This window comes from Lissotriton vulgaris, chromosome 3_1 (assembly GCF_964263255.1).
Source record: "Lissotriton vulgaris chromosome 3_1, aLisVul1.2, whole genome shotgun sequence".
Lineage (NCBI taxonomy): Eukaryota > Metazoa > Chordata > Amphibia > Caudata > Salamandridae > Lissotriton > Lissotriton vulgaris.
This window is the reverse complement of record NC_141689.1, coordinates 28,672,762-28,692,778: the sequence shown is the minus strand read 5'-3', so window position 1 is coordinate 28,692,778 and position 20,017 is coordinate 28,672,762.

Here is a 20,017-nt window from a genome sequence, read left to right as displayed (position 1 = left end):
TACGGTATGAATGTGTATGTATTGCATATGCCTGGGTTATTGGAGAGAACGTCACATGCGTGTCTCAGGATGTGTACGCGGTGACAGTATCTAGTCACGTACGTTATTTGGAAGTAGCGGTCTTATTCAGCGAAGTTTGAAACGTGAAAAGGAGTAAATCCAAACACATCCGAATTTTGTATATCTTCTGAGCTGGATTCAAGCATACAATTGTTAAAGTATGAAACGTTTTATATTTCTAAAAAAATACCAAGGTGTATACATCCGGTAACGCACGAAAGTTCAAAAAGACATTCGGCTCCATTTAATAAAAAGTTTCATAATAATAAAAAAGAAGCCTAGGTACAGTCTCTTTGACGTACTATAAGTTCTTTGAGGGGTCTATGAAGAAATTCAATAAGTTTAAATTGCAAAGTTTTCCCGAAATACATGGGAGGGTGTGTGCACTCTGTCGCGCGCGATAGGCGATGTCCATTTGTTGACAACTGGTGCCGAGAGTGCGCGCATCGGGTCGCGCACAAAAGTTTAAAAAGGCTATTTCTATTTACAGACAAATTTCAATACGTTGAAAATAAGGCAAGGTAGAGACTTTCAAATTCAGTACCGCTTTACAAGGAGTCTCTATAGAACCTGAACAGTCAAGAAAACGGTTTTGTTTCCGAAAAAAATATTGCCAGAACTTTATTGACAAAATTATAGGTTGCATTCACGATATAGTTCTGAATTAGCATTTTAAAAACCTATGAAATTCACTGAAAAAAACATAGGTTTTACACAGGTTATAGTTAGGAAGTAGCATTTAAAAAACCTATGAAATTCACTGAAAAAACCATAGGTTTTACACACGTTATAGTTAGGAAGTAGCATTTAAAAAACCTATGAAATTCACTGAAAAAACCATAGGTTTGACACATGTTATAGTTAGCTGGACATTTCACTCATATAAAACCAATGAAATTCCCACGTTATAACGTGTGTAAAACCTATGGTTTTTTCAGTGAATATATATATATATATATCCTTAGACAAAGAGCGGGCCCAGCCGAGCTTCCAGTATGCAGCCAAGCAGTCCTGATACACCACAGCACAAACGGGAACCAAAACGCAGCTCTTTCAGGTACGAGTAATTTTTATTTTACAACACCATTTTGTGCAAACAAGGAGGACAGTCAACGCGTTTCGGCGATTGCCTTCAACTGAACACACATAGGTACAACTATATTATACCCTTAATAACTCCATTCTCACTATCTGCGTCCAAATATACTAACAATAGAGTTGATTCCCATGCACAATATCATCGAAAAGGAGGAGACAGCCTAACCATGTGACTAGATAGACTTCTTCAAAGAAAAACAACTTGCAAACATCCCAACACAACACAAGATGGCAGGACTATGGAAACCATTTGAATCTACAGCACTACATGCCAAGAACAAATGATTACTGAGTAAGTGACATTTTCCATCTGTAAGATGTAAGATCTGTTAGAAGTAAAGAAACATGTTCTCAGTGAAGTGAAATGAGTTATTCTGATACATTGAAACTATTATCACAACTTGTTTACTGTTCTATCAGTGTTTGTGGTCCTCATGTTTAATATTTTGAGCTACACTGAAACTTTTTTACAACTTCTCTACTGTAATATCGACATTTGTGGTACTCACGTAAAATATTTTGTGATACATTGAAACTATTTTAAAAACTTCTTTACTGTGATATCAGTGTTTGAGATGCTTAGGAAAAAAATGTAAGATACCTTGAAAATATTTTTACAACTTATTTACTGTAAGATCGGCATTTGTGATGCTTACTATAAAATGTATTTTAAAATTTATTTTGGAAACGAAGGAACAAAGTTTGTACTTGTGGAATTTAATTTGAAAACATTCAATAAATATTTACAATAAATACATACGGTGTCACTATGCATTGTGACTAGTGCTTTATAAAAAATATGCAGAAAAAGGTCCCTTTAATTGTCATGACGCACACAGCCAGACAAGAATGGACAGTGCAACTGAAGTGCATTACAGAAAGGTAGCAAGCATGTAATTTGGTGATTGGGTATTAGGATGGCATACAGAGCTCACATATAAAGTAGATTCCCAGCCTTCTTAATTTTTCTCTTGAAGGGTTGATAAGGTCTTTCCGAGAGAATTTGAAAGGAGAAAGTAGGAGCTAAAGAACAGAGATAGGAGGTTATATCTGAAAGTGCAAAAATGGATAAAAAGAGAGGACCAAACTCTGCATGTACAATGGCCAGTGGAAGCATTTTGAGAATGGGTACGCCAAAGGTAGTGTATAATGTGCAATAGCTGGTGGCTGTACCACTACGTACCTAGTGGGCGAGGGCACATGAATTGATGGATTGTATGGGCTTAGACTATGAGGAGAACACAGTGGAGGAGGACCAGGTCAAGCAAAGAGATTTGATTGATAAGGCATAGCAAAGGAGGTGGCAACAACAGAGAGGAAGCTCCATGGGTGGTGGAGGCTGGGTTTGTAAATCTGTGTCCTACCTACTGTGTTGCAAGCTTAAGACACAGTAACAACCAGAGTCCCTTACTTTGTGTCCCCCCCTTATTTTGTCAATTAGGGTGGAGGGAGGGAATGGAAAGGAGTAAACTACATGTCTACAAGTGTACTGGCATGTTTAGAACACTAGATCAAGCACTGAAGAACAAAGGTCAGATATAAAAGAAGAAGTTACACAAAGAAGGCTGCACAAAAAAGAAAGCGGATCTTGTACACAAACAGGTAAGTAAGCAAAAGAACAACAAGTGAACAAGACTAAGAACACTGGAATGAAAAGACGCTGTGGAACAGATTGCGATAAGAGGTAGAAAGATACTGTGAAAAAACCAGAGTTCAAATAAAGAAATCTTCAAAAAGATGTCATACGTGATGACAAAGACGCTGGGGTAACACTGTTGTCCAACACTTTTATAAATGCCCCCGGGATTTGGCCCCCCATTGGTCAAATTAAAACAAAAATGCTTATGAAGGACACCTCTGGAGAATTAATGTCATTTTCCCCCCAAACTGCCTTTGTCTATTCTAACATATGCCAAAGGTAGAAATGGAACTGGTGCAATCAATTTTCTCCACAGATTGAGAAAGCTAGGAAACATGTGAATAAATCTGTTTCTGCTTTTCTCCGAGACTATAGAATGGGGTCCATATACCACAACAATCTGCGTTTCAATATGCAAGGCAACTATAAGAGAGATGGTGTACATTTTACAGATGAAGGGAACAAAGTCTTCCTCTTGAAATTTAGACTCTGCATCGGTACTTGTAGGTACTAAAATCTCACAATAAACACAAGGGCTCTTTTTAGCCACCTGACAACTAAACATATAAGCTTCATGTATATCTGAAAAAATATTATTTTTTATTTTTGTATTGGAGTCGTGCAGCCAACACGTACAAGTCGTGCACCACATGTGCTGGAGTCGCGGACCCTACAGGTTAGACGCCGTGCATCCAACGAGTGCACACCAGGGGCCGCACTGAGCGCAGAGCTGTGTGCACAACTCCTAATTTTACCGTAAAAATAATAGCCCCATCAGTAATTTTTATTATCCCCGGGGACCCCATCCCCCGGGGCTTATATACTATGTTGGAGACCATGGGGGGTGCCCCAATGCCCCCACAGTCCCAGCCGGCTCCCCGCGTCCTTCGGATGTGCCATTGCTTTTCCTCAGGGAGAGCAGCTAACATGCTGCTCTGCCTCCTAAAAGTGACTGAGAAAACCCTGCACCTGCTTGAAGAAGGTGCAGGGATTGACACAGCATTGTGAGCATAGGGCCCCAAGAGCATTGCTGGAGCTGCGTTACGCTTGCAACGCAAGTCAAGCAATGCGCCTCCTTCACAGCACAGATACATAACATATCTGTGCCATTTTTGCCCCATAGTGCACCACATTGTAAATACAGTGCATCCATGGTGGTGATGTCACAGTACACAATAACTAGCACATCTCTGGGGATGTACCACTTATTGTACCTCTGCTGATTAGTGTTTTAATGTAGTGCATGGATTATTTTAGAACAGTGTATAGATAAGCACATAGTGCTGTATGGCTCACAACAATACTGAAACCGAAGTGTGATAGTGTTTGCTGGAAGTGTAAGGATACAGACTGGGGAATTGAAGGTATAAAATACAAGCTTGCTGGTGCATAGAAGACTGCATGCATAGTCTATAGGGGTTTGAAGCAGTCCATGCCTTAAGGCCCACTTTGCACCATGAGTACTTGGGTACTGGCCAAATGATTACAATTCTGCAAGGAGAGTGTGTGGCTGAATGTATAGCAGATTTACTTTTACAACAGTGTATAGATACGCACATACTGCTGTATGGTTCACTACAATACTGAAACAGTAGTGTGAGAGTGTTTGGTAAAAGTGTAACAATATAGACTGGGCCACTGAAGGTATAAAAGGCAAGTTTGCTGGTGTATAGAACAGTGAATGCATAGTCTATAGTGATTTGAAGCAGTCCATGCCCTAAGGCCTATTTTGGTGCATGACTACCTAGAAACCGACTGAATGCTTACACTTCTACAAAGAGATTGTCTAGCTGAATATATAGCACTATTACTTTTAGAACAGTGCATTCATAAGTACATACTGATGTATAACTCACTACAACACTAAAGTAGCAGTAGCAAAATGTTTGGAGGAAGTGTCAGGATACAGACTGGGCAATTCAAACTTTAAAAGCCAAGTTTGCAGATGTTTAGGAAAGTGCATTTAAAATCTATAGGTGTTTGAAGTAGTCCATGCCCTTAGGCCTACTTTGCTGTATGACTACTTGGGTACTGACTGGATGATTACAGTTCTGCAAGGAGAGTGACTAACTAAATGTATAAGAGCTTCAGCTTTAGCAAACTGGATAGATAAGGACATTCTGCTGTATAGCTCAGTACAATACTGAATCAGCAATGACAGAGTGTTTGCTCAAAGTATAAGGTTACAGCCTGGGGAATAGAAGATATAAAAGACAAGTTTGCAGGTGCATCCAAGACTGCAAACATAGTCTATAGGGGTTTTAAGCAGTCCATGCCCTAAGGCTCACTTTACCCCATGAGTACTTGGGTACTGGCTAAATGATTACAATTCTGCACGGAGAGTGTCTAGCTGAATATATAGCAGCTTTACCTTTACAACACTGTATAGATAAGCACATACTGCTGTATGGTTCACTGCAATACTGAAACAGTAGTATGAGAGTGTTTGGTGAACGTGTAACGATACAGACTGGAGAAATTGAAGGTATAAAAGGCAAGTTCGCAGGTTTATAGAAGACTGCAAGCATAGTCTATAGGGGTTTAAAACAGTCCATCGCCTAACGCCTACTTTGCTCTATAATTACTTGGGTACTGACTGCATGATTGTAGTTCTGCAAGGAGAGTGCATGACTGAATCTATAAGAGCTTCATTTTTTGCACAGTGCATAGATAAGGACATTCTACTGAATAGCTCAGTACAAAAATGAATCAGCAATCACAGAGAGTTTGCTGGAAGTGTAAGGATACAGACTGGGGAATAGAAGGTACAAAACAGAAGTCGAACAGTACACGCATAGTCTATAGGGGTTTGAAGCAGTCCATGCCCTAAGGCCCACTTTGCACCATGACTACTTGGTTACTGGCTGAATGATTACAATTCTGAAAGGAGAGTGTCTGGCTGAATGTATAGCAGCTTCACTTTTAGAACAGTTTATAGATAACGACATTCTGCGGAATAGCTTAGTACAATACTGAATCAGTAATCACAGAGTGTTTGCTGGAAGTGTAAGGATATACACTGGGGAAAAGAATGTATAAAACACAAGTTCGCTGGTGCACAGAACAGTACATGCATAGTCTATAGGGGTTTGAACCAGCCCATTCCCTAAGGCCCACTTTGCACCATGACTACTTAGGTACTGGCTTAAGTATTACAATTCTGCAAGGAGAGTGTCTAGCTGAATGTATACAAGCTTCACTTTTAGAACAGTGTATAGATAAACACATACTGCTGAATGGCTCACTACAACATTGAAACAGTACTGTGAGAGTGTTTGGTGAAAGTCTCATAATACAGACTGGGGAATAGAAGCTATAAAAGACAAGTCTGCCAGAAAAATACATACATAGTCTATAAGGGTTTGAAGCAGTCCATGCCCTAAGGCCCACTTTGCACCATGAGTACTTGGGTACTAGCTGAATGATTACAATTCTGCAAGGAGAGTGTCTCAAACCATTATTATTATATAATAATAAATGTATTCTTGTAAAATCTCATAATTAATTAGAGCTTCTAAAATAATTTCATCAGGTATTTCACTTTCCTGGTTATCAATTTCAAAGCTCATATGATCAAACTCAATGTCATCTAATGCTTCCACAAAAGCAGCATCCAAGGTTTCATCTAGAAAATCACAGCTGATATCTGCACCATTCATTTCTTCCTCTTCATTCTTGCTGCTCGTAAAAGGTATGTTCAGCTCTTCTATGACACTATTACTAATTTCGAAATCGTCTTCCATATTATTTTGTTGATTTTCCATAGTGAATTTCTTATGTTGTAGGTCCTTGTACAAAAACATAAACAGATCATTTTATCATGTTTCCTAATACAGAACGCAAAACTGGCTTTATCAACTAATTTGCCCTTTAAAAAAATTATACAAATACCATTCTCAACTACTTTATAACATTATATAAATATAATTATTTATATGAATGTTCAGTTTTTAAAACTTCTTAAATTATCAAACCAGTCACTCCTTATCACTATTGGAAAAAACTCAGGCTGTTATAATAAAATACAGTACTAAAAAAGTACAATATGTCTATTTACCTTACCTGGTCCAAACTAGTAGATGTGTTGTAGTAAAATGCAAAGTATACTGGTACAGTCAGTATATTTATATTTTAAGTTTTTCAAATGTGTATAAAAGATACAAACCATCTTTGCACACTTATATACTACATTCATGTTTTGTTATTTGACCTCTGTAGAAGCACACTCCATTGGCCATTTTTAACAGTTACTTATACTTATCTTAAACATGATAAATAATAACAAATTTATATATTATAAAAGTAGCATCTGTGAAAGACAAAAAAATACAGTTACAATGTATCCTTTACAACACCAAATAATTTGTAAAGCATTTCATTTGCCTTTTTTGCTGTTCTCAGAATATATTGAATTTCACTAGAAACAGTGAGTTCAATAGTACTCATCAAATAACAGCGGGCAAAAAAAGACAATCAATAAGATTATCTTTAAAAAAACATTCAACATTTTCAATAACAAATCAAAAAATGTAAATAAAACATATGTTAAATGTTTTTTTAAACAGCAATTTCTCACGTTACTATGAGATATCTCGAAGAATCTTAAAATACTAAAACACTATCATTAATTTTCATACACTGTAAACAAAGTTACTTTTAAATATATGCTGACAAAATATACAACAAATAGTCCTTAATAGTTTTATATACTTTTCCTCATGGCCAAATAGTATATCTCAAATTCTTAGTAAAGAAGTTCCTCAATAATAATCCTCAGCATCCGTCTCCCACCTTTCTGATCCAAAACCACTGACATCATTTGCAACGTGCCCCAGGGCTCATACCTCAACTTGATGCTATTCAACATCTACATTGCACCCTTACACAAGTGGCCCCCATCACAACCTCAACATTATCTGCTAAGGCAATGATACCCAACTCATCTTCTCCCTCAACAAGTAGCCACACACCATCGAAAGACGTAACTAACTGCATAAGGGTCAACTCTAAATCTCAACTCAGACAAACACCTACAACGAGTACCATGAGTCCAAACCACTTCCGCCTGACTGATCATTAATGCCCCTTGCCGCAGCCACATCACCCACCACCTGAGAAATCTATACTGGCTTCATGTCAAAAAGAGGATCACCTTCAAACTCCTCACCCTCCCTTACAAAGTATTCTACAACACCAGTCCAACCTACCTTAACAGCAGTAATCCTGAAAGGCCAAATTGTGTTCCTAAAATTTTGGCTTAAACATATTACGTAAGAATTTGGTAACTCTTTAGGCAAATATGGTTTAAAAACCAATTGACTATCATTACAATGTAGCCAACCTTTCAGACATTTTAAATAAACTGTGTAATGTCCAGATGTTGTAGAAGGTCCATCATGAAAAATAATTGCAACAGCTACAAAAGTTCTTCCTGACATTGATACTTGAGTAACTACATTTTTTAAAGTTTTCAATTTTCTTCCATCAGGTCTACAACGTTGCATCATTAAAATTACATACTATCCATATCTTTGTATAACTAATCTTGATGACATTTCTGATTTACATTGGCTACACTCCATTTTTTGACTTGCTCCTCTAACTAGATTGTTAAAAGACACTGATTCACAGTCAGGTAAAGTCAAATATATGAATCTTTCAGCTTTAATGTTAGTACTACATATAAACAAACAATTTTTACAGTCATGTTGCCATTTATAATAAAGGCCAAAAAGGTTTTCAATATCTATACCTTCATCTTCCAATACAACAAGCATATACATTAGAAATTCTTGACAATCTTGCTGAATATTCTGCGTAAATTGAGTAGAACCAGAACATATGTCCAAAACATTTTGAATATCAGAAACACTTTGTATTTTACTTTTATCACTACTACATTTCTCATAAACAGAATACAACAACGAACAGAATCTTTCTTCCCGATTTTCAACAATTTGCTGTTGCAAACTTTCGAGAAAAAAAACAACATTAACAACTACATCAGCATAGCAGTTGACACCAGAACTATTTTCAAATTGATAACCAACATTCTCTTCAACACTGTCCTTTTTTTTGCCTCCTATCACAACTTCATCTTGTTTTTTTTCTTTCTCTACAGCTTCATTACAGATATTCTCAAATCTTCTTTTCTACCTACCACATGTTTTTCAAATACTGGATATTGACCTAAATTGGGTGCATATTCTCTTCTTAACCTATTATTATTCTCTTTCACACAATTTGCATATGCACTAATCTTTGTCTCATCAAAATCAATCAAGTACAATCCAGATAAAGTTTTCACTCGAGACAAAGCAACATATGCCATACCCTCTTTAAACGTGGTACATCCAATATTCACTAAAGCACTATCTACACTTAAACCTTGAGATTTATGAATGGTCACCGCATACGCCAAAGAAATTGGAGACTGTTTTCTGCGAACATACAAATCTTTTACAACCAAAAATCGAGCTGAACAATTACTAAATTGTTGTACTTCTTCAATTTCATCAAATTTGATTTTCAAAAATTCAATACCGTCTCTATTTACATAATTAACGAAATGAACATTTTTACCCATTGCTCCATTTACTAAACCTTTTTCCACACTCAAATTACATCAGAATATTACCCTACAGTTTACACATGCATATAAATTCTTTTCTAAACCAGCAGTTTTACTTATCGCTTTCTCTAAAGAATCCAATTTCCTCTTCAACTTTTCGTTCAAAATAATAGTGATTCCTTCATGTTCTATTTTATAAATAACTGGCGAAAAAGAAGACAGTACCTCTGTGTGGACCTATATTTCTTTTAACATGGAATATATCCCAAAAAGTTTTTTTAGAAAGATGCCAGTGAGAAACTATAAAGTATTATTCAAACATTAGATATTTATTTGATTATTTTTTCATTTTCAAAATTTTTCAACATTTATAAAAAAGACATTTGTGCAAAAGTACAAAAACGTTATCATTATATAAACCCCATTTTTACATACAGATTTTAGTAATGGTCATCCTAACATTCAAGATATGCCCTCTAATAAGAGTTTATCTAAATGATCATACAGCATAGACTCATACATCAGTCATACTGATTCTAAAAGTTAAAGATACAAATCTAACAACCTAAACACATAGACATGATGGTACAAGACATTGGACTAACACTAATGATGGCTCAAAGGTGTACTTAATGTGGTACGCATGGGAACCTAGATGGCATGGTTCCTGCTAGTTATGATGGAGTTAACTAGATCGTATCCTGGGCAGTAGATGGTAGGCCTACCATCTACTGCCCAGGATACGATCTAGTTAACTCCATCATAACTAGCAGGAACCATGCCATCTAGGTTCCCATGCGTACCACATTAAGTACACCTTTGAGCCATCATTAGTGTTAGTCCAATGTCTTGTACCATCATGTCTATGTGTTTAGGTTGTTAGATTTGTATCTTTAACTTTTAGAATCAGTATGACTGATGTATGAGTCTATGCTGTATGATCATTTAGATAAACTCTTATTAGAGGGCATATCTTGAATGTTAGGATGACCATTACTAAAATCTGTATGTAAAAATGGGGTTTATATAATGATAACGTTTTTGTACTTTTGCACAAATGTCTTTTTTATAAATGTTGAAAAATGTTGAAAATGAAAAAATAATCAAATAAATATCTAATGTTTGAATAATACTTTATAGTTTCTCACTGGCATCTTTCTAAAAAAACTTTTTGGGATATATTCCATGTTAAAAGAAATATAGGTCCACACAGAGGTACTGTCTTCTTTTTCGCCTGTTTTTTCTCCCCCCTCTGGGCCTCAAAGTATCTGGGAGAACTCTCTTCCCTTATATTCTATTTTATAAATAACTTCCAGCTTCCAATTTTATAATTTCTCCATTTTCCAACATTAAAATGTCTTCATTGAATATAGAACATTCACGCAGAGCTGGCATTAAGCAGATTACAGATTTGTTTTCTGCAATTCTCATATATATTTTCTCTGTACCAATATTTTCATTTGGAAACAAATTGGAAAGTAATCATTTCTGCAAAGCTTCTTTGCCATGTACAGTCACTTTTCCAATTCTTATATCTTGAAGAATAGTTCCATATTCGTTAACATTTCCAATGCGCCCTAAAGACTTTCTGGTATCTTCATGCGCAGGGATTTTAAACACTGGTTGTCCTTTTCCAGGAGTAAGTTGTAGTAGATCTCCAAAAACGATGACGTGTTTTCCTCCAATTAACACATCACATTCTGTTTTAAGAATTTGCTGCATTCTTAAATGCACAAAGGCAAGCATTAAGTTTGATACCATGCTTACCTCATCAATAATGAGAAGTTTCATTTTCTTCAAGACTCTTGAAACTTCACAACAAGCTTCTCCAGATAGCTTGTGGTATTCCAATTTCTTTTCATGCTCTACCTGTAGCATTAATAAACAATGCAAAGTAATTCCTTTAATATTGTGTGCTGCTAATCCAATACGACTCAGTTGTTTTCTGTAGAAAAGTTGTAATTACTTTAATTAAAAAAAACATTTGCCTGTTCTAGCTTGTCCACTCACGTACATTTAGATAGGTTAAAATGATGAGCAGCAGCACTCTTTCTTCTCATGAAGTAATCCATGGACACTCTGTTCTCTCACTTGCTCATATATTTGTTTCTGTTGAACATTTAGTTGTTCTTCCAAGTTTCCTAAGTTTGTTACATCTTCTTGAGCTTGATACATTGCTGTTTCCACCTCTTCCGTAGCAGTTGCTTCTTTCTTTTGAACAACTGGTTCTCCTAGAGGATCCTGACTCAACGGAGCAGAAGTTTGACTGTCTTGAGAACTGTCTCTAGCAATCTCAGCTGCAATTGTAGCTTCTTGCTCAATTTCATTGTTCAACATTTTCACATAATTAGCAAAAACAGGACATTCTATAGTATCTTTACTTGCGTTGAACAAATCTTCATAGCTCTCCAAATCTCCAAGTAATTAAAATTCCGAATGCCACGGCAAGGCTTGAAAAGTTGCACAAGAGCTAAATAGTAAAATTCCCTTTTGTCAGGAGTTTCATAACTCAGTTTACGGTGATTAATCAAATGTCCTTTTCTTTGTTTCACCAAACATCCTTCAGAACCAATCACAGCATATACACCATTATTGATGTTTTCTATTATATTCTGTTTAAAAATATAGTTTTGAAGCACTTCCTAGAGACACATGTTCTCAAGATGATGACTTCTATTTGGATAATATGTATCTAACATATTTGTTTTCACAATATCTGTACTTTCTGACTCTTTTTCAGCTAAATATTCAATTTCTTGTACAGATTTAGGTAGTTGATTTTGTGTTGCAGCAAGACCTAGACTCATCCAAATGATTCCTCTAGATTTTGAGTATAGACTTGCAGATGATAAGCGATTCGAACATCCATACGCTCAAATTTCTCGATGAGATAACATCTTCGAACTGTAACTATTTAATTTCTTACTTAGACTCTTCTCGTGGGAAATCTCTTCCCACATCTCCTTCAATTCTGTTTTTTCTGATTTAGTTTTGTAGGATGTTACATATCGAGCAAAAGCAATGGTATTGTCCGCAATCTACTGAATATCCATGTTAGCATTCTTCATGGACAAAATGACTGGGTTGTAGTCATTTCTGTATTTTGTAGGTATTTTTAGAGACTTTCTTGTGATAGTATGTTGCAAAGATGACATGAAACTGTTCAGATGTGTACTTTTGACAACAGTATTTCCCACAACAATGGCTTTGGAATCGTAAGACTTGTTGCCTTAAGTCCTTATTTAGTGTACTTTTGGGTATATCACATGTAGCATATTCTTCAATAAAAGACAACACAGTATCATCTGAGTCTGTTCCAAATTTGGGGGCATCTTTGATCCATATTAGCATATGTATGTGAGGAGCACTTCTCGCTTGATACTCCTTTCTCCAAAAAAAATCCAGGACCTCTCCAAGAGGAGGATTTCTTTTATTTGTGATAAAAGACATCATAGCTTCGAATCTATGATTGAAATACCTGCATACATTAACTGGATCCAAAGAGCACAATTCTCCAGGTGTCTTATATTCAATATTTAGTATATTTGGATTTGCCTCTCGAAGAAATTGAAGTAAATCATCCCGAACATATTCAGCACAGCTTAGAGTAAGGAACCATGTAGGAGTTCCTAAGTTCCTTAGCATACATTTAAGTCCTCCATGACGATGCTACCAGTACTCATTAGTACCACTCTGACATGCCATGAGATTAATTAGCTGAGATTCCAAAACATTATCTTTCTGCAGTACTTTATCCATAAATTCCTTTGCTGAATCATTTTGCAGATGTACACCTGTTTTCAATACATGGTTTACTGCATAAGAAAGTCCAGACAAATCACTCTCAAACAAAACATGAAACAAATACGGAATACATTGTCAAAATCTTGGATCTTCTGCATACAATCTTGATGTCCGGTATTCAGATGCAGGAGTCTTCACAGGTCAGTCATCATATCGTCCTCCTTTTCCTGTGGGAACCAACTAAGGGAAAAAACACGCTTCCAAGCTTTTTTCCCATACACTAATAGGACTTCCCTTTGCTTATTTCATTTGAAATAACTCTATAGTATTCCCCATCACTTCTTTAGAATGAAGTGGATGAACACTGTAATGTTCATAGATTTCTTCAGTTCTGGACACATCCACTTTTTCAATTTGTCCGGATGGCGAGCCACTATCTTCTTCTGCAGTTATTTCTTCTTCTCTCACATACACATTTTTATAATATTGATTATTTTAGTAGGAACACCATTAACAAGAATAACGAAAGTTTCATCTTCTACATTTTCTATACCAATTGTTTCAATATTTTTCTTTAAATCTAGAGGCAAATATACAACTCTTCCATTAATCCTCTCTGTAAATCTGAAGGAGGCAATTTTCCTGTCTTAGGCTCCATACGAACAATAGCCTGAAATGGATGCACACAGTGAATAAGAATAGACTCATAGGTATTTAAATCCATCAGTTCAGAAGGAATATTTACCAACTCAAGATTATTATGCAAAGCTCTAGCAGTCATTTTGTTCTGGTCTTATTTGTTATAACAATATTTACAAATACGCTGATCAGAACGCAAATCAAAACAATTCTCTACCAACAAATAAGTTGCAAATTCCATCCACTCATTATTATTTTCCTTTTCACTTATTAAATACAGATCAACAGGCCTGTCCTGATTTTTATAATGAGTACGTCGTCAACAAATACAAGAATAATTTGGCCTTTCACCTGAAATCACCTTAAACTTTGTAATTTCTTGCTCAACATTTTCTGTACTGTAATGTTGTACATTCTCTTCCACATTTCCTTCTATTAATGTATCAATTTCTGCACTGTCTTCCTCAGGACCAAAGTAACTAACCTGAATTTTATCACAAAAGTTCATTACATTTGATACACATCCACGCAAAAGAGCACTGTTCAACGTTGTTAACATTAGTGTTGGACTTTTTGCGTAATACAATGTTCTGACTAATTTCCTCATTTGAGTATGATGTACTGCTAACATCCTGAAATTGTGAAAAACACTTCAACATACTTTTTTAGAAAGACAAGCCAGAGAATGACCTTGCAAACCAGTATTTTCTCTCACTCTGCAAGGGTCTAGTCCTTGCAACATTATAATCTTTTGTTTAATACTTTTCTTAGTATAGTTACGTAAGAAATTGCATGAAAAATCAATAGACTCATTCCGTACACTACAAATACTACTGCAATTCCAAGTGTACACTGGAGCTTTAGGACGTCTCCCTAAAACTTCATCAGCTGACACCTCTTTTGCATTTCTAGGAACAATTATCTCTTTCTCAATAGGAGTACCATTTCTAACCATATAAGCACGACCACTGGTGTCAACTGCATGCAACAAATCATTACTCTGAAAATAACTCTCTTCGTTAAAAAAAAGTCTCAGAACTTGAACTATGTTTCCATTCACCCAAAAAAACCTCAGAAAAATTACTTCAGTTAATTACTTTTCTCCACTTACTTTTGGCCTTCATTAAATGGATTGGCTTATCTAGTGATCGAATTCTATTGATTAATAAAACAAACATATTTGTTTTCAATTCAAAAGCCTTCTTAACTAATTTTCTTAAATTGTTTTTTCCTCATTTTACTATACAGTGTTTTTTCACAAGATGTTTTTGCATGGTTGTTCTCTTGTCTCTTTATTTTCTTTTTAGTTGCAGATACACTAATAGTATTTTTCACTTTGTGCACACTACTCTTAGTGTTTAATATCTTCCTCAGAAAAGTCTTCGTTCTCTTACCAGGACTTTGTTTCTTTTTGTTAACACATTGTTCTTCAGGTAAATCTTGTGGCTTCATTTCGTTGTTTCCTCTTTTCAGTTCTTGTAGGTAAGATACATTTTTTTCAGTGTTGTTAAATAGAATCTATAATAAAAAATATATATAACATTACAAAAATAAATATATCAAATATACTATTATATTACTTATAAGAAGAGAGGGAGGTTTATGAAGACAAAGGTAGGAGTATGAAAACAGAAGGAGTTACAATAAGAGAAGGAGGAGTATGAGACAAGGGAAAATATGAGGAGAAAGGGGAGTATAAGCAGACACTACAGTATAAAGGGATGAAGGGAGTATGAACAGACTGGAAAGTATGAAGAGGTAAGGGAGAGTATGAGGAGAAAGGTGTGAGTATGAGGAGAGAAGGGAGAGTATACGAAGAAAGAGAGAGAGTGTGAGGAGAGAGGGGGCAGTATAAGAAGAGAAAGAAGGACTATAAAGAGAAAAGAAGTAATATGTGGAAAGAGGCACAAGAATAAGAACAAAAAAGGAATATAAGGAAAGAGGGGTGTGTATAAGGAGAGAGAGGAGAGAACCAGAAGAGAGCAGGGAGAATGTGAGGAAAAGTGGAGCATAAGGAGAAAAGGGGTGTACAAGAACAGTATGAGGAGAAAGAAAGGAGTATAAACAGATGGGAGATTATGAACAGTGAAAGGGGTATGAGGAAAGAGGCAGGAGTATGACAAGAAAAACAAATATAAAGAGAGAGGTCAGTATGAAAAGACGGGGAGTATGAGGAAAGTGCTGCAGAGTGTATGCAGGGAGTCAAAGAGGAGTAAGATAAGAGAGCAGGCAGTATTAACAGAAAGGGGAAGTATGAAGAGAGAGAACAGAAAATGAAAATAGAAAAGGAATATGAAGAGAGACAGGAGAATATGAACACAGAGAGAAGGAGTATAGGACAAAAGGGAATACAAGAAAAGGCAGTAGTATGAGGAGACAGGGAGAAGTAAGAGGAGAGAGAGGAGAATATGAAAACAGGGGGGAGTATAAGGACAGGGGGAGAATGAAGAGAGGGATATGACAATAAGAAAAAAGGGGAATATCATGAGAGAGTGGGGAGTATGAGAAAAGAGAAGTGTGAGCAGAGAGAGGGGAGTATGAGAAGAAAAAGAAAAATATGGGAAAGAATAGGGAGTATATGAAAAGAAGAGCGAGAATAAGAAGAAAGGGAGAATATAAGAAAAGAAGAGTACATATGAGGAAAGAGGAAGGAATATAAAGAAAGAGAGAGACAAAAATGTGGAGAAAAGACAAATATAAGGAAAGACTAGGTGTATAAGGAGAGAGGGAGTACTATGAGGAGACAGTAAGAACTATGAGGATGGGGTGAATATAAAGACAGGAGAGAATATGAAGAGTAGGGGAAGTGTGCAAAAAGAGGGGCAAGTATGAAGAGAAAAGAGAAGTATAAGAAGAGAGGAGAAAATAAGAAAAAGGAGTTAGTATGATGAGAGAGAAAGGAGTAAGAGGAGAGAGGAGGGAGTATGACAAGAGAGGATGGAAAATATGGAAAAAAGGCAAATATAATTCCTTAATGTACTCAGCCGCACAGTGTGATATTAGACAAAAAACTATGAGACCATGCATTATACCAAAACACATTTAGTATTGTAAAACGTTTAAGTGACTATACACATTCCATGTATCTAACTACTACATTTCAGTGAACAACCCTGACTCATTTCGCAAATACATTTTACTACATTATTTCTGCCAACATTACATCAAAAAAGTGACACAATAAAAGAACAAAGACGCACAAGGGGCTTGTAAATCTGTGCAGAGTGTATGCAGAGAGAGAGAAAGGAGAAAGAGGAGAGAACAGGGAGTATGAAGAGAAAGATGAAATATGAAGAGAGAGGGAAGAAAATGAATAGACAGGAGGCATAGGAAGAGAGACAGGGAAATATAAACACAAAAAGGACAGTATGGGAACAGAGGACAATATAAGAAATATGGGGTAGTATCAGGAGAGAGGAAGGAGTAAGAGGAGAAAGCAGGGAGTATGACAAGAGAGGGTGGAAAATATGGAAAAAGAGGCAAATATAATTCCTTAATGTACACAAATGCACAGTGTGATATTAGACAAAAAAACATAACACCATGCATTTTACCAAAACACATTTACTGCTGTAAAACAGTTATATGGCTGAGATACCCGCCACCCCCTCTCAACACAATCCCCAAGAATGGGAAACCGGAAACGGTTCTGAACTTTTGGAAGACGGGAGGGAGTGACCCTCCCGGCCGTATTTATTAAAATATGAAACAAAATTAAAACATTAAAATAACAGTTTCATATTAATGTACAATTTCATTTCCACATTGCGATGTTTGGCTAACCTTAACATCTTCTCTAATACAAAGGTTCTCCTAGCCGAACTAATCATCCTACAAAACGTTTAACTTGAAATTGTACATCCTAACGTTTAAGGGCCAACGGCAAGGTCGTAACCGGTGTCAAGATCCCTAAACCAGACATATCCCCCTCACTTGTGAGGGGCGACCGCACAGAGGTGTACCTCAAGTGCATTTACCAATTTCCCTTGACTTGACGGGGGCCCCAATAAACTCGACGCCATTTAAAGGTCGTCAGAGGACTCGTGTGAGGTATCTAGAAGGTAGCGTAGACCCCCTCCCAAACCCCACACAACTTACCACATCTGCCGTCGCAGATGTCCAGGCCCCGGGAAATTCCCCAGGAGGGGGCTGTAGCCCCTCCTACCCAGGAAGGGGCCTTGACCGCCTTTCCTTTCCTTTCGGCGGCCCATCCTTAGAAGGGACCGCCTCCCCGTTGAGGGGCCAATGGCCACCTCCCTCGAGCGCTCCCATCCATAATGGGTGACGCCCACCCATAGGGATCTTCCAATTACTGCTCACCGATCATGACCTTACCGCCCGACCAAAATAAATACAACAGTTATAACTAAATTACTAAATGACTAAATTACTAACCGACAGTAACAATTTACAACTTTATTAAAAGGCATGATTACTGATCAACACTAGTGCATAATTACTTTATTCGCAAAACATATTATAATTTGACCATTCTTTATTGCATATTCAAAGTTATCACGATAGTCATCACAACCTGCAAACACCAACATGTGCAACCGCACATACCTCTTATAACAGTTCGAGGACCAACGCCCCACACGTTTTACTTGTTCAACATTCAGACCCCTGGCTGTATCCTCTGTAGCAGCCCCTATCCGAAAGGAATGGGTCCCAAACTCGCCGGGGTTCAAGCCCGCGGCCGAAATTGACATCGCAAGCACCCGCTGAAACTGAAACCTCGTCAGTGGGGTGGCGTCAGCGTGCCTCCACAAGGTCCCCCCCCATGATGCCACCCTTTGTGCTAAATATTCCTCCACGCACACCACAGGGCACATGGGAGACCCGGGAATCCTTCGTATGACTATGCAGTCCCCAATTGCACCCTGATCGGCCTTGGACCTGACAAACGAGACGGTCATTGTCTCCCCCCTGACCTGAACGTGCTCTCGGCACAGTCCCCCCATGGTATCCTGCTTGTTCTTTGCCACTAGTTCGCTTACCCGCATAGCCCCATGGAATGCTAGCACAAAAGCGGCTCGGAATAACCCCGTTTCGTACCGGGATGAACATGTTGCCGGAAGTACAGATAACAAAAGAGCCAACCTATCTAAACCTATCGGGCGCCTCTCATCTACTCTGCGACCCTCAAGGCGTTGCCACCCACGTAGCGCTTTTTGCACAACAAAAGACGCAGTCGGGTCCTGGATCCCATGAGCCCTTGCCATAAAGGAAATGGCGGCCCGATGCCTCTGGGCCGTATCCACTGATTTGCCTGCCTGATGTAAAGACGGCAGAAATTTTAATACTAGCTCTTCCTGGCCCCAAAGCTCTCCCCTAGCAGTCCCCAAAAAGGCCCAATAGGCTCGGAACGCCCCTTCATATGCCTTCCTTGTCCTGGGTGCTAAACTCTCTCCCACGAGGTTCTGTAGTTCAGGGCACCGAGAGACCAGAGAGCTTCGGGAAAGGGTGCCGCCACCGGGTCCGCTGTGGGCAGAAAACCCCAGAAGGCCTGCATACGAAAACGAGAAACCGCATCAGCCGCTTGATTCATTAGCCCCGGCACATGTCTTGCCCTAAATAGCACGTTCAATTGCATACACAATAACACAATTTCTTTGAGCAATCTCAGAATCCATCTGCATCGTGCTGCCTGGCTATTGATACACTCAACCACGGTCATGTTATCAGACCGAAACACCACAGAGTGATCTCTGAAACCATCAGGCCAAGTTTTTAGGGCCACCAGAATGGGAAAAAGTTCAAGAAAGGCAATGTTACTTGTCAGCCCACACTCATGCCACCATAACGGCCATTTTTGAGCCGACCATTGTGTGCCGAATATGGCACCAAAACCAATGCTCCCAGCCGAATCTGTCCACAGCCCCAGCTCTTCGGAGGACACCGCCGGTTTATTCCAGACAATTCGACCATTGAACTCCGCCAGAAATGCCAACCAAATGCGCATGTCCTGGCGAACCTCTGCCGATAGCCTCGTGCGATGATGACCCTCCTTCAGTCCGACCATGGCTTGAGCGATCGAGCGGGAAAAGGGGCGGGCCATCGGCATTACTCTCAGGGCATACACGTTGTCAAGGAAGCCCTGAATCTTAACACCTTTTCCTTTGGTAATCGAAAACAACCTTCCCCTGAATTGAGCTCGATCCCCAGGAACTCGAGGCAGGTCGAGGGACCCACAGTCTTACCTGGTGCCAGTGGCACACCAAAATGCTTCATTAAGACACAAAATTCATTCAAAGCCTGTCCAC